This window comes from Lactuca virosa, chromosome 7 (assembly GCF_052849685.1).
Source record: "Lactuca virosa cultivar CGN04683 chromosome 7, Lactuca_virosa_CGN04683_v6, whole genome shotgun sequence".
Taxonomy (NCBI): Eukaryota; Viridiplantae; Streptophyta; class Magnoliopsida; order Asterales; family Asteraceae; genus Lactuca; species Lactuca virosa.
The window spans coordinates 214729976-214745950 of record NC_136432.1 but is presented as its reverse complement, the minus strand read 5'-3'; the positions used below and the strand labels follow the sequence as shown (position 1 = coordinate 214745950).

Here is a 15975-nt window from a genome sequence, read left to right as displayed (position 1 = left end):
CTTCGGGCTTCGGGACTTGCTTCGTGTCTCGGGATGATACCGGGGCTTCGGGAGGTTAAAATAGGGCTTAGAGAGGGTATCGGGAGTGGGAGAGAAGAGATTGAGCAACCAAACTCGGCTGCCCCTTGAATTCTATTTATAGGGCCATTTTTCTGGATTCACGTCGTGAATATCAAATATTCACGTCGTGAGTTCAATAGTCATCAGTTGCGTCTGTCATACTCCAGAAGTCATAAATACTGAGTTCACGTCGTGAACACTGTATTCACGTCGTAAACTCTGACAGTTTTGGGGTTTCGCGCCCCGAACTTCAGAAATTCATAACTTTCGTATACAAACTCCGTTTTCGATGTTCTTTATATACACGCGTAGGTGAGATTACGCTCTACAACTCTCGTTTAGACTCCATCGGCTAATTTTGAATTTATTTTTATTATATTTTTATTATATTATTTTTAGTAGGCCGGGACAGGAAAACTCCGTTAGAAATCCATAACTTCTTCGTCTGACGTCCGTTTTCGTCTGTCTTTTTACCGTTGGACTACTATCGATGAGATCTTCGATTCTTAGTTAGATCATTTCGGCTAGAAATCACTCGATCTCATATTCGAACTTCGGGCTGCATACTGCTAATGCTGAAACTTCGAAAAATCATAACTTCCTCATACGAAGTCAGATTTAGACGTTCTTTTTATGCACGCTCACGGTTTAACGTATTCTACGACTTTCATTTAGATCGCTAAGGCCAAATATCGCTCTAACGTAAATTCACTATTTACGTCGCGCTGTGTCGTGCCGGTTCTGTCGCGAAACTTCGACAGGTCATAACTTCTTCGTTATAACTCGGATTTCGGCGTTCTTTATATGTACGGAATCCTTGTAACATATAATACAACTTAGTTAAGATTAATCCCTCTAAATAATCTTCCATAAAAAAGTCATTTTTGATGCTTATCGTCTCAAAATTGAATAGCCCGGATCTACGGGCGTTACAATTATTTCCCCCTTAGGATGATTACGTCCCGGAATCATCAACGAAATAGGACTTGTATAATGATTCCATACGTTATCTCTTCATCCTAGGTAATAACTGTAAGTTCTATGTTTCCTCGAAAGAGTATCTAACTCTTGGACTTCTCGATAGCAGGTAATGCTCAATCCTGCATCTGCTCTTCGTACTACGTTGGACTTTCAATCGTAACCTACGAGTTACAAAATAAATCCTTATTGAGGACTCCTTCTTCTTCTTAGGATAAGTACTTTCCTTTATCTATTGTAACAGACCGATGGGTCATGTTCTAATGACCCCTCATCGTATGATGCAATGCTTAGACTCAGGTCTCTTAGAGTCAAATTCCAGAACAAACTAAACCTTCCTTCATGTTCTAATGTGATATAATCACATTTTAGCAGGTAGCATTTCTAGCTACAAGCTTCCTTCACAACGAGCGCGATGCTATCGATCGCATTGATTTCAATCTTCTGACTTGAGTCAGATGCTACCTCGAACTTGGTTCTATGAACCACGTAACAAACTCATCGTAGTCGGACTCAATTTGATATGACCGCTAGGGTCAGAATATCAATCATCTTCTTAGTCACTACCGAAACAATGGTAACGACATACTTGAATAAAACGAGACCAATCACTAGCTTCTTGGTAACCTTGTGACTTTCCCTGATCCAAGCGTGAGTCCTGTGCTTCCAGTAGTATAGATGTCTACTACTATTCACACCTACTCATACTCGTCCCAAGTATTGTCTCGCAGTCCCCAAGTCCTAAAATCACAAAACAATTTAACACATACAAATGTGTCCAATTAATCATACAAATTTTCCTAGACTCTACTAGGACTTCTTCCATGCGTATCTTCAATCATCAATTCTACTTCAACTCGGTTGGTGATGGAAATTCCAGACGATGGGACAACTTCAAGAATTACACCAATCGTTCCACCATCCTGCCAATCGAAGGTGTACCTCAGACGTACCGTACTCCTCTAAACGTTCCGTTATTTTATCAGACATATTCTAAGGCAAGATATCACTCTTACGATATCTTCCGATAGGTTTCATTCACTATCATAAGCCTCTCATTTCCTCCATTTACTCAATTCTCTACGAGTCTTCACCATAACGCTTTGTACATCCAAGCAGACGTTCGGTGCACCGGGCGAGAATTTAAGATAAGAAAGCTTTATTTACGATAGACGTATAAATCTCGTTATCACTCCGAAACGTTTACATGCTAGTTCTAATATCGTAGCTGTATGCTTCGAATCCTAAACACATAAGGTTTCTAGACCCGGTTGGCAACAGACCATAGATACGAACAAATAGTATCATATATGGCAAACATATAACATTTAGCACATAAAACCATTTTAGGCATATTTCCTAAAATATCCTAGTGCTCGTGTCTTAAAAATGTGGTAGACACTCATCTCACAATCATCGCTTAGCATTCTAAGTTTAAGTCTAGAAATCCTACAAATTCCTAGTTCGCTTAAACTAATGCTCTGATACCAACTGTGACATCCCCAAAATCACGGCCAGAAAAGACCGATTTGTTTATGCTTTGTTTTATAAAATCAGAGTAGTCCTTTGATTAAAAGAGTTGCGGAATTTGTTCCCAAAACAAAATGTGATAAGAATTTATCAAAGCATTTCTTTAAAGAAATGTATTTTCATTAAATAACAAAATCTCGGGATGTTATGTTCCGATACAGACCAAAAGCATAAACAGTATAAAATAGACCTTACAACAGTCATTTATAACTACTGATCTATAATCCAAAATCTCTCGTCAAGTCCACCAACTTATACTCTTGTGCCATTACCTGTAATGCAAAGAAAACTGAGTGGGTCAGGCGTGGGAGCTTGGTGAGCGTATAGGGTTTTCAACCCACAATAATATAATTATTATATTTAATCATCAAACAATCAACCCAATTAGCCATCCCCATTATATTCATTTAATCTTCCCTAAAGATATTATCCTAAGGGTCATCTCCTATATCATATTTACTTCTCATCTCCTTACATCTTATTTCCTTATATGTTTGTTCCTAAGAACTTTTCCTAAGGATCATCGCCTACATCGCATAGACAATACTAATTCGGGGATCACTCCCTCAATATGTGTCTAGTAAGGGTTAGGGTATCATCGCATGATTACGCAGCCACAACATCGCCTGGACTCGTAAATCATAATAAGGGTTAGACTATCATCGCATGAATACACAGCCACAACATCGCCTGGACTCGTAATTCATAATAAGGGTTAGACTATCATCGCATGAATACGAAGCCACAACATCGCCTGGACTCGTAAATCATAATAAGGGTTAGACTATCATCGCATGAATACGTAGCCACAACATCGTCTGGACTCGTAATTCATCACCTATCTATCATCACCTAATTATCATCACCATTATATCCTCACCTATCTCTTATCACATTATTTCATCACACACCAACTATTTCATCTACCCATGTTCTACCCAACATATTTGTAGATATAAATTACATATACAGTTTAAAACTATTTAAAAACTCGTATAAAACATTCATTCAGCATTCATCTCAAGTAAACAAACAATGTATAAACACATACCACGTATTTCATAGCAAATACTTCATATCTATGTGTTAGAAGAAAGTAACTACACACTCACTTGATTAGACGATTCTCGGACAGCACTACGGCTCGTAAAGTAGTATTCTTCGGTAAAACTGGAAGATCTTCACACACCGGGCTTCTCGCAGGCAGAGCTTCGGCTCGGAAACTCTTTTCTTCTCGGGATCTTCGGGCTTCGGGACTTGCTTCGTGTCTCGGGATGATACCGGGGCTTCGGGAGGTTAAAATAGGGCTTAGAGAGGGTATCGGGAGTGGGAGAGAAGAGATTGAGCAACCAAACTCGGCTGCCCCTTGAATTCTATTTATAGGGCCATTTTTCTGGATTCACGTCGTGAATATCAAATATTCACGTCGTGAGTTCAATAGTCATCAGTTGCGTCTGTCATACTCCAGAAGTCATAAATACTGAGTTCACGTCGTGAACACTGTATTCACGTCGTAAACTCTGACAGTTTTGGGGTTTCGCGCCCCGAACTTCAGAAATTCATAACTTTCGTATACAAACTCCGTTTTCGATGTTCTTTATATACACGCGTAGGTGAGATTACGCTCTACAACTCTCGTTTAGACTCCATCGGCTAATTTTGAATTTATTTTTATTATATTTTTATTATATTATTTTTAGTAGGCCGGGACAGGAAAACTCCGTTAGAAATCCATAACTTCTTCGTCTGACGTCCGTTTTCGTCTGTCTTTTTACCGTTGGACTACTATCGATGAGATCTTCGATTCTTAGTTAGATCATTTCGGCTAGAAATCACTCGATCTCATATTCGAACTTCGGGCTGCATACTGCTAATGCTGAAACTTCGAAAAATCATAACTTCCTCATACGAAGTCAGATTTAGACGTTCTTTTTATGCACGCTCACGGTTTAACGTATTCTACGACTTTCATTTAGATCGCTAAGGCCAAATATCGCTCTAACGTAAATTCACTATTTACGTCGCGCTGTGTCGTGCCGGTTCTGTCGCGAAACTTCGACAGGTCATAACTTCTTCGTTATAACTCGGATTTCGGCGTTCTTTATATGTACGGAATCCTTGTAACATATAATACAACTTAGTTAAGATTAATCCCTCTAAATAATCTTCCATCAAAAAGTCACTTTTGATGCTTATCGTCTCAAAATTGAATAGCCCGGATCTACGGGCGTTACAATTATTTCCCCCTTAGGATGATTACGTCCCGGAATCATCAACGAAATAGGACTTGTATAATGATTCCATACGTTATCTCTTCATCCTAGGTAATAACTGTAAGTTCTATGTTTCCTCGAAAGAGTATCTAACTCTTGGACTTCTCGATAGCAGGTAATGCTCAATCCTGCATCTGCTCTTCGTACTACGTTGGACTTTCAATCGTAACCTACGAGTTACAAAATAAATCCTTATTGAGGACTCCTTCTTCTTCTTAGGATAAGTACTTTCCTTTATCTATTGTAACAGACCGATGGGTCATGTTCTAATGACCCCTCATCGTATGATGCAATGCTTAGACTCAGGTCTCTTAGAGTCAAATTCCAGAACAAACTAAACCTTCCTTCATGTTCTAATGTGATATAATCACATTTTAGCAGGTAGCATTTCTAGCTACAAGCTTCCTTCACAACGAGCGCGATGCTATCGATCGCATTGATTTCAATCTTCTGACTTGAGTCAGATGCTACCTCGAACTTGGTTCTATGAACCACGTAACAAACTCATCGTAGTCGGACTCAATTTGATATGACCGCTAGGGTCAGAATATCAATCATCTTCTTAGTCACTACCGAAACAATGGTAACGACATACTTGAATAAAACGAGACCAATCACTAGCTTCTTGGTAACCTTGTGACTTTCCCTGATCCAAGCGTGAGTCCTGTGCTTCCAGTAGTATAGATGTCTACTACTATTCACACCTACTCATACTCGTCCCAAGTATTGTCTCGCAGTCCCCAAGTCCTAAAATCACAAAACAATTTAACACATACAAATGTGTCCAATTAATCATACAAATTTTCCTAGACTCTACTAGGACTTCTTCCATGCGTATCTTCAATCATCAATTCTACTTCAACTCGGTTGGTGATGGAAATTCCAGACGATGGGACAACTTCAAGAATTACACCAATCGTTCCACCATCCTGCCAATCGAAGGTGTACCTCAGACGTACCGTACTCCTCTAAACGTTCCGTTATTTTATCAGACATATTCTAAGGCAAGATATCACTCTTACGATATCTTCCGATAGGTTTCATTCACTATCATAAGCCTCTCATTTCCTCCATTTACTCAATTCTCTACGAGTCTTCACCATAACGCTTTGTACATCCAAGCAGACGTTCGGTGCACCGGGCGAGAATTTAAGATAAGAAAGCTTTATTTACGATAGACGTATAAATCTCCTTATCACTCCGAAACGTTTACATGCTAGTTCTAATATCGTAGCCGTATGCTTCGAATCCTAAACACATAAGGTTTCCAGACCCGGTTGGCAACAGACCATATATACGAACAAATAGTATCATATATGGCAAACATATAACATTTAGCACATAAAACCATTTTAGGCATATTTCCTAAAATATCCTAGTGCTCGTGTCTTAAAAATGTGGTAGACACTCATCTCACAATCATCGCTTAGCATTCTAAGTTTAAGTCTAGAAATCCTACAAATTCCTAGTTCGCTTAAACTAATGCTCTGATACCAACTGTGACATCCCCAAAATCACGGCCAGAAAAGACCGATTTGTTTATGCTTTGTTTTATAAAATCAGAGTAGTCCTTTGATTAAAAGAGTTGCGGAATTTGTTCCCAAAACAAAATGTGATAAGAATTTATCAAAGCATTTCTTTAAAGAAATGTATTTTCATTAAATAACAAAATCTCGGGATGTTATGTTCCGATACAGACCAAAAGCATAAACAGTATAAAATAGACCTTACAACAGTCATTTATAACTACTGATCTATAATCCAAAATCTCTCGTCAAGTCCACCAACTTATACTCTTGTGCCATTACCTGTAATGCAAAGAAAACTGAGTGGGTCAGGCGTGGGAGCTTGGTGAGCGTATAGGGTTTTCAACCCACAATAATATAATTATTATATTTAATCATCAAACAATCAACCCAATTAGCCATCCCCATTATATTCATTTAATCTTCCCTAAAGATATTATCCTAAGGGTCATCTCCTATATCATATTTACTTCTCATCTCCTTACATCTTATTTCCTTATATGTTTGTTCCTAAGAACTTTTCCTAAGGATCATCGCCTACATCGCATAGACAATACTAATTCGGGGATCACTCCCTCAATATGTGTCTAGTAAGGGTTAGGGTATCATCGCATGATTACGCAGCCACAACATCGCCTGGACTCGTAAATCATAATAAGGGTTAGACTATCATCGCATGAATACACAGCCACAACATCGCCTGGACTCGTAATTCATAATAAGGGTTAGACTATCATCGCGTGAATACGTAGCCACAACATCGCCTGGACTCGTAAATCATAATAAGGGTTAGACTATCATCGCATGAATACGCAGCCACAACATCGCCTGGACTCGTAATTCATAATAAGGGTTAGACTATCATCACAAGAATACGTAGCCACAACATCGCCTGGACTCGTAATTCATCACCTATCTATCATCACCTAATTATCATCACCATTATATCCTCACGTATCTCTTATCACATTATTTCATCACACACCAACTATTTCATCTACCCATGTTCTACCCAACATATTTGTAGATATAAATTACATATACAGTTTAAAACTATTTAAAAACTCGTATAAAACATTCATTCAGCATCCATCTCAAGTAAACAAACAATGTATAAACACATAGCACGTATTTCATAGCAAATACTTCATATCTATGTGTTAGAAGAAAGTAACTACACACTCACTTGATTAGACGATTCTCGGACAGCACTACGGCTCGTAAAGTAGTATTCTTCGGTAAAACTGGAAGATCTTCACACACCGGACTTCTCGCGGGCAGAGCTTCGGCTCGGAAACTCTTTTCTTCTCGGGATCTTCAGGCTTCGTGACTTGCTTCGTGTCTCGGGATGATACCGGGGCTTCGGGGGGTTAAAATAGGGCTTAGAGAGGGTATCGGGAGTGGGAGAGAAGAGATTGAGCAACCAAACTCGGTTGCCCCTTGAATTATATTTATAGGGCCATTTTTCTGGATTCACGTCGTGAATCTCAAATATTCACGTCGTGAGTTCAATAGTCATCAGGTGCGTCATCGCAACTTGCGTCTGTCATGCTCCAGAAGTCATAAATACTGAGTTCACGTCGTGAACACTGTATTCACGTCGTGAACTCTGACAGTTTTGGGGTTTTGCGCCCCGAACTTCAGAAATTCATAACTTTCGCATACAAACTCCGTTTTTGATGTTCTTTATATGCACGCGTAGGTGAGATTACGCTCTACAACTCTCGGTTAGACTCCATCGGCTAATTTTGAATCTATTTTTATTATATTTTTATTATATTATTTTTAGTAGGCCGGGACAGGAAAACTCCGTTAGAAATCCATAACTTCTTCGTCTGATGTCCGTTTTCGTCTGTCTTTTTACCGTTGGACTACTATCGATGAGATCTTCGATTCTCATTTAGATCGTTTCGGCTAGAAATCACTCGATCTCATATTCGAACTTCGGGCTGCATACTGCTAATGCTGAAACTTCGAAAAATCATAACTTCCTCATACGAAGTCAGATTTAGACGTTCTTTTTATGCACGCTCTCGGTTTAACGTATTCTACGACTTTCATTTAGATCGCTAAGGCCAAATATCGCTCTAACGTAAATTCACTATTTACGTCGCGCTGTGTCGTGCCGGTTCTATCGCGAAACTTCGACATGTCATAACTTCTTCGTTATAACTCGGATTTCGGCGTTCTTTATATGTACGGAATCCTTGTAACATATACTACAACTTAGTTAAGATTAATCCCTCTAAATAATCTTCCATCAAAAAGTCATTTTTGATGCTTATCGTCTCTAAATTGAATAGCCCGGATCTACGGGCGTTACAATGACAATCTTGAATTGCACAGGAGATTGATCCTATCATATTTAGAAGTCATATTAGAGTAATGAATTTGAATATTAACAAAACAAAAAAGAAAGTTAAAAATAAAAAGATTAGTAGAATGTGTACCTTTACTTTCTGATGACTTCCGATTAGAAGAAGATTGACATCTATGGATATGCTTGTTATCACAACCTGAGAAAAAAAAAATTAAAGAAAATAAATAATGAAAAAAAATTGTAGAGTGAGAGAGAGAACCTTTGATGGACCAACTGCATGAAGATGTTTGCATGCTTCTCGCCCATCTTCCTCAGATGCAATTCTACAAAAGGTGGATAAATATATCAAAGGGTTGATATCATAAAAGATCTTTATATATTGTTGCTTTTCAGATTAAAAACTTAAGGTTATTTCGGAAAAAAACTAAAAAAGTGCAAGGTCTTTTTTGGGAAAAAAAATAATAAAAGTACCTGAATCCAGTCAATTGTTCAGCTTCAAACTGAATGGGAATCAACATTGAAGCAACAGGGACAACCTAAACAAGAATTACAAAAAGGGATGATAATCATTATATATAAATAATCAAACTTATTATTTCAAAATATATATCAAGATGTTACCTTTTCACGATATACAAACACCAATTCTTGAGGGGCATACAACTTTCCTTCATCACCCATAACTGGATCACAAACTAACAATGGAAAACACAGAAAGATAAGAAAATATAAATATACTTTACAAAAAAAGAAAACATATCCTTAATAACTTACCATATGTAAGTGTAGTATTGATGGATCGAAGCTTTTTAACTACTTCTAACACATTATCCAAGAAAGAAATTGAACCAATGTAACCTGTAATTGTAATTTGTAAATGCATCAACAAAACCATCAAATCATAATTCTTCTTCTAAGTAGTCTTGTTAAATAAAATGCTTTTTTGTATTAGAAAAAAGATAGAAAATAGTCAAATACCTGTCAATAGATGTGTGTAGTATAGTAGATTATTGGCTTCTAGGCCTTCTATCAACTCCCAAAGTTGTTTTCCATTTAGAACTTGCCCCTTGAAAGTTGGGTATCCTACAAAATTCTTTTGTTGTTAAGCCATGGATAGATTTAAATTGAAAAAAATGACCCTCACTATGTTTTGATTTGATGAAGTAGATAAAAGAAACTTGCCTGTATGATTTGAGAATTGCACTGACATAATCGGATCAACATCATAACCTAGTAGTTGGAGTGGAAAGACGGCCGATTTATTGCCAACATAACCCTAGAGAGAGAGAGAGAGAGAGAGCAAATTTAGAAAATCAAGATGTATGATCAAAGGATGATTAAGAATTGTTTCATTAAAGATAATGAACATGTAAAGTGTTATACACAAAGTAACAGTTGTCATCAAAATCACTGTAACTAATTTCCTGATTTTGATCGAACATGGAAAAGCGATAATCTAATGCCAATTTCCAATAAGTCAAACAAATTTGCAGTCAAACGGTGGAAGGGGACGAATAGCAAAACGAACCTGAACAGTGTGAGACTGAATACTGAGAACCCGACCTGTTTCCGATGGTAAAGCTAAAGATAGAATAGAGGTGCCATTTTTCGCGAATCCTTCTTCGAGTTCCTACCACTTTAATTCGAATTAAAATCCATCCGCACAGATAAAGGAACGAATTAATTACAATACGCCCAATCAGCTAAAATCAACAAAATGTACACAGGTAAAACTTCATATTCACCTAAAATAAGATATTCTCCGGAATGTGATCGATTCAGAACGGAAATTATTTCACAATGAACTCTGTAATCTAATCATAAACCAAAGAAGAAGATACGCGAATTACCACTAAACAATTAAATTCAACACTTTCGATTTATGTTGAGAACTTTGCTTGTAAACTAAACTAAAATGTTTTCAAATTTTCGTAGAAATCATGAAGAATTTTGTATCGTCATTTGGTGTTGATACGAGATAAAGAATAGGATAATCAAGCTTGAAGGTTTTTAGGGTAGCAAGTCAAAGTATAGTTGGCAATAGCGGCCATTAGAGCTCAGCTCGCTATCGCTGGCGTAGCGACACTACGGCGCTATTTGGGCTTTAACGGCAGATAGCGGGCTTAATAGCATCCTGGACTCATCACTTCTCATCAGCGCCTGACCGCCTGTACTTGTTTGCCTATTTTTGTTGTTTCATAGTTGCTTTTGGTTGATTTATATTTTAAATAAAACATTGTTTTATATCCATGAACATAGATAAAAAGCAGTCCCGGTTTAGACCATGTGCAGCTACAAGGTGGGCATTGGAACAGGTCCTATAATTTTAAGGGAAAACGACTTATATGGGTAACTATGTTTCAAAATCGTTCAAAAAATACCATTCAAGTTTGGTGTGTCCAAAAAACACCATCCAAGTAAAGCATTTGTACAAAAAACACCAACGAAGTACATTCTTTGTTCAAATTTGACCTTTGGTAACCGGCAATTACCGGTAAAAAATAAGTAAAGGAAAAAAAACAATAGGAAAATGACTCAAAGAGGTAACTATGTTTCAAAATCGTTCAAAAAACCCCATCCAAGTTTGGTATGTTCAAAACACACCATCCAAGTAAACTTTTTGTACAAAAAAACACCAACAAACTATATGTTTTGTTCAAATATTACCCACCGGTAACTGGTTCTTATAGGTTAAATGATAACTTGGCTTAACTATTATGACATGGCATAATAATGATTGACAAAACAATAAATGATATATTCCTCCTTTAAAAACCGATTTAGGGTTTCTTCATGAACGAATGACTTATTCTTCTCCTATGATTGCTCGTCTTCTTCTAAAGTGATGATCTCGAACTCAAGTCTAAAACCCTAATTCTTAACTTAAGGCAAAAAGGGCTCCTTTACCCCTGCCTCAATGGACCTCCCTCCACCTAAGGCCCAAATCCATAAAAAGCCCAAAAAGGCATCCAACTACAAGGCATCTAAGGCCTAATATGGCCCAAGAACCCCCAACATGGCCTTAGCCAAAAAATGACCTGCTACAATCAGGTGGGCCCGAGGCCTAACTTAAACAAGTTTGTGCATAGTCCCATCATATCCGAATGTCGAGCCAGTATGCCCGGCGTACTCCTAGCGTACGCCCAACGTACTCGGCTAGGGTCAAGAACCGCCAATCTTCCGAAGGCCATAACTTCTTCATTTTAAGTGTGATTTCGTCATTCTTTATATCTACGGGAGCTAATTTAGGCATCAGACGGCCATACCGAGGGTTATGGCCTTCAGAAGATTGGCGGTTCTTGAGCCTAGCCGAGTACGATGGGCGTACGTAGGAGTACGTCGGGCGTACTTGCATAAAATCCAGATCGCAGAGGCTTCATAGGAGAAGAAGAAGTCATTCATTCATGAAGAAACCCTAAATCGGTTTTTAAAGGAGGAATATATCATTTATTGTTTTGTCAATCATTATTATGCCATGTCATAATAGTTAAGCCAAGTTATCATTTAACCTGTAAGAACCAATTACCGGTGGGTAATATTTGAACAAAACATATAGTTTGTTGGTGTTTTTTGTGCAAAAAGTTTACTTGGATGGTGTTTTTTGAACATACCAAACTTGGATGGTGTTTTTTAAACGATTTTGAAACATAGTTACCTCTTTGAGTCATTTCCTATTGTTTTTTTTTCTTTACTTATTTTTTACCGGTAATTGTCGGTTACCAAAGGTCAAATTTGAACAAAGAATGTACTTCGTTGGTGTTTTTTATACAAATGCTTTACTTGGATGGTGTTTTTTGGACACACCAAACTTGAATGGTATTTTTTGAACAATTTTGAAACATAGTTACCCATATAAGTCATTTTCCCTAATTTTAAAGGGTCCAATTTTTTTAGTAGTATATATAGTTTTCAACCCAATCCAAATGTAAAGCAATCCGGTATCATCATTCATTAGTCATCTCACGTACGGGAGAAGGAATTCGACGAACAAAAGCATCATGTTCGTATGATGATATCGTCGTTCAAAAAAAACGATAAGTGTGTCTTAGCGCGAATAGCGAACAGGCCAACAGCAAGGGTGAAACTTTGAAAGTCGATTATATTCGGTGATTCTTATCCCCTACTAACCAACCAACGAGGTAAATATAGTTGTCAATTGCATACTTGAATGATTCATAGATTATATTTAGTGATTCTTATGATTTATGAGAAATTGAGGATTATCAGTTTATAACTGTCAATTGCATACTTGAATGATTCATAGATAATAGATTATCAATTTAATAGTTTTATTCTAAAATATGATTAATAGATTATCAGTTTAATAATTGTCAATTGCATACTTGAAAGATTTCACTATATCAGAAAATCTTAAATTATTTTGAAATATGAATCAATTAGATTATAGAATGTTTAATGAATGAATAATAATTATTAAATAGACTATTAGAAACTGAAATTAAATTATGAGTTTATGTTTATTGTAAAATTGTCTATCATAAATCTTGTTCATCAGAAATCAGGTTATCTGATTCTCATATTTTTAAATTATGTTTATTGTAATTGCTTAAATGTTGAAAGTTGAAAACTTGAAAGTTGAAACTAATGAACATGTAGTGATGAAGTCTAAACAACCATCCTGTTATCAAAAATGTAAAAAAAGAAAACTAGATGAAGAAAAGAGAAATGTTGACATCGGTTTAGATAAGTTTATCCATAGACAACCTGTTGAAGAGCATGTTGAAGAGCACATTGAAGAGCATCTTGAAGATCAAGAGCATGTAGAAGTAGAAGAGGTAGAAGAGCAAGAGCTTGTTAAAGAGCTTGTTGATATATATGATCCAAGAAGGTGAGAAAAACTTAATTCTGATGAGATTAAACTTTTGGTCGAGAAAGGTCCCAAAAGAGATAATAGTATTATGTATAGTCCCTACGATAAATTTGGTAGACGGTTTTCTATAGCTATATGCACAAGAACTTTATCAAATTTGGAGAAGTGTGATAGAAAATGGCTAAGTATATTCGAAAGAACTAAACATGGTATTTTCTTTCTAAACCAAGTGAATATTGTGAGTAAGAAGTTACAACCAAAGGATATCTTGATAATGCTATTAAATAAATAAACAAATTATGTAACGCCCAGTTCCCGTGATTTGAAGCTTGGAGAAGGAAGGAAAGGCTTGGAGGTTCAAGAAGAAGGCAGTAGATCCAGAGTTTTTGGTTGCATTTCCAGTTTATTTGAGGTAAAAAGCTTCAACCTTGGCTTTCCATCGCTTAGATCTTTTTTAGGGCTTGCATCTTGTCATTTTTGGGACATTTCTAAGTCACTTTCGGGATTTGATCGAATATGAGAGTGATGACTTCAGATCTGGGAACATTTGAGCTCAGGAAGCTCAAAGTTGCCACCTTTATTGAGCTATGGCCCTATCCCATGCATTAGAACTCCTTTATGACTTAGTTTTGGTGTTTTAGCTTCATAACACCCATGCATGCACGTAAAGTTTGTAACTTTACGTGTTATATCGAACCTAGGAGGCCAGATCTATGCTTTGAATGCAATAAGCCCGACTGAAATCGACTGTATGGAATTGGACTTTGGGGGACTCAACGAGTCGTTCATAGGACTCGGCGAGTCGGGTCATGGTTCCCCAACTTGTGACATCCCCTAATTTCTCGGCCAGAAAAGACCGATTTAATTTATGCTTTTTAAAATAAAATCAGAGAAACCTTTTTAAAAGATGTTGCGGAATTGGTCCCCAAAACAAAACATGATAAAAGTTTGTCAAAACCTTTCTTTAAGAAATATATAATTTCCTTTTATATCAAAACCTCGGGATGTCATGTTCCGATACAGATCAAAAGCATAAACAATACATTATAAGTCTTACAACAGTTATTTATAACTATTGGCCTATAATTCAAAATCACTCATCATCATCATCCGACTATGTTTGGGGTCCACTACCTGTAATCATAAAAAGCTGAGTGGGTCACGCTTGGAAGCTTGGTGAGCATATAGGGTTTTCAACCCACAATAAATAAATTTATTATACTTAAACAACAATCAATCAACCAAATTATCCCAACCCCATTATCTTATTTATTTCTTTAGGGTTTACCCTAAGATTCAACTATCACTCCTTCCTAAGGATTTATCCTAAGGAATAGGCACAAGGTCACACCATCGTCAGGGTTTATACAACAGGTGCTAAGTCCATAGCTCTCATTTATCGATAGTATTATTGACAGTATTTGCCCCTGTCATACATGTCCATAACTCTCATTTATCGACAATATTATTGACAGTATTCGCCCCTGTCATACATGTCAATGGGTTTTTAGAGTACGCCTGATGAACATATGGTTCACACACCTACAGGTTGCAAGCCTGCTAGTGTTCCACAGACCGTCTAGAATAGTCCATGGTTGTCATCCATACTCTGTTGAATGACGGGGTCACTGTTTGGGTAAGGGCTTATCTCATATTTCACCACTCACCCTCAACTTATGATCTCCTTTCACCACTCACCCTCAACTTATGATCTATATCACTGATCATCTCATTTATCCAACTCATCTTTCATCACACACCCACTATTTCATATACCCATGTTTTACCCAACATTTTTTGTAGATAAAAATACATATACAGTTTAAATTATTTAAAAACATGTATTAATCACTCCTTCAACATCCAACTCAAATAAACAAACAATAAATATTCACACAGCACGTATTTTATATAAAATACTTCATATCTATGTGTAAGGTGAAAGTAACTACACACTCACCTGATTTAATGAAAATCGGGCAGCAATTCGTTTCCTAAAACGATAGTTTCTAATAAAATCGGGAGTTTTATTGAGAAACCGGGCTCTGCGAAGGGTTGGGCTTCGAAACCGAAAAGATAAATTTTCTTGGCTTCTCGGGCACTTCGTGGCGTATTTCGGGGGTTATAATTGATACCGGGGCTTCGGGGGACGTTAAAATGAAAGAAATATGGAAAGAGGGGCTAAAAGTGACAATTTTCCAAAATATACCCGGGAGGTCTCGCACCCTCCTATTTATAGGGGCGAGCCTTCTGATCCAACGGCTGAGAAGGCTCCAGGTGGTGCTGATCCGAGGGCTCGCAGGAAGGGTTCGCACGTGGGCTCCCACGTGGCTGCGCATGCGAAGGGTCTGCTGGAGGCTTCTGATTGGACCACTTCGGACAGCTCTATGGTTCGGACGCGCTGCTGATGACACACCGAGATCGGACACGGGGCACCCTCCTATTGGACCGAACCTC

The 15975-nt window shown here is 37.4% G+C and overlaps 1 protein-coding gene and 1 long non-coding RNA gene across 2 annotated transcripts in view; both read right to left on the bottom strand.

Moving 5' to 3' along the window:
- LOC145125268 (pyridoxal kinase-like) overlaps positions 1-8719 on the bottom strand; it is a 37996-nt gene extending 29277 nt beyond the window's left edge. The window contains exon 1 of the mRNA XM_079060752.1: positions 8697-8719. The gene's annotated coding sequence lies outside the window, so the exon portion shown is untranslated. The remainder of the gene's footprint in view (positions 1-8696) is intronic.
- A 742-nt stretch (positions 8720-9461) lies between these two features.
- On the bottom strand, positions 9462-10325 carry LOC145125269 (uncharacterized). The gene is made up of 4 exons (XR_013715905.1): positions 10216-10325; positions 9870-9963; positions 9666-9770; positions 9462-9545 (listed from the first exon to the last, which is right to left on the bottom strand). It is a non-coding gene; the product is annotated as an uncharacterized LOC145125269 (long non-coding RNA).
- Positions 10326-15975: the final 5650 nt, after the last annotated feature.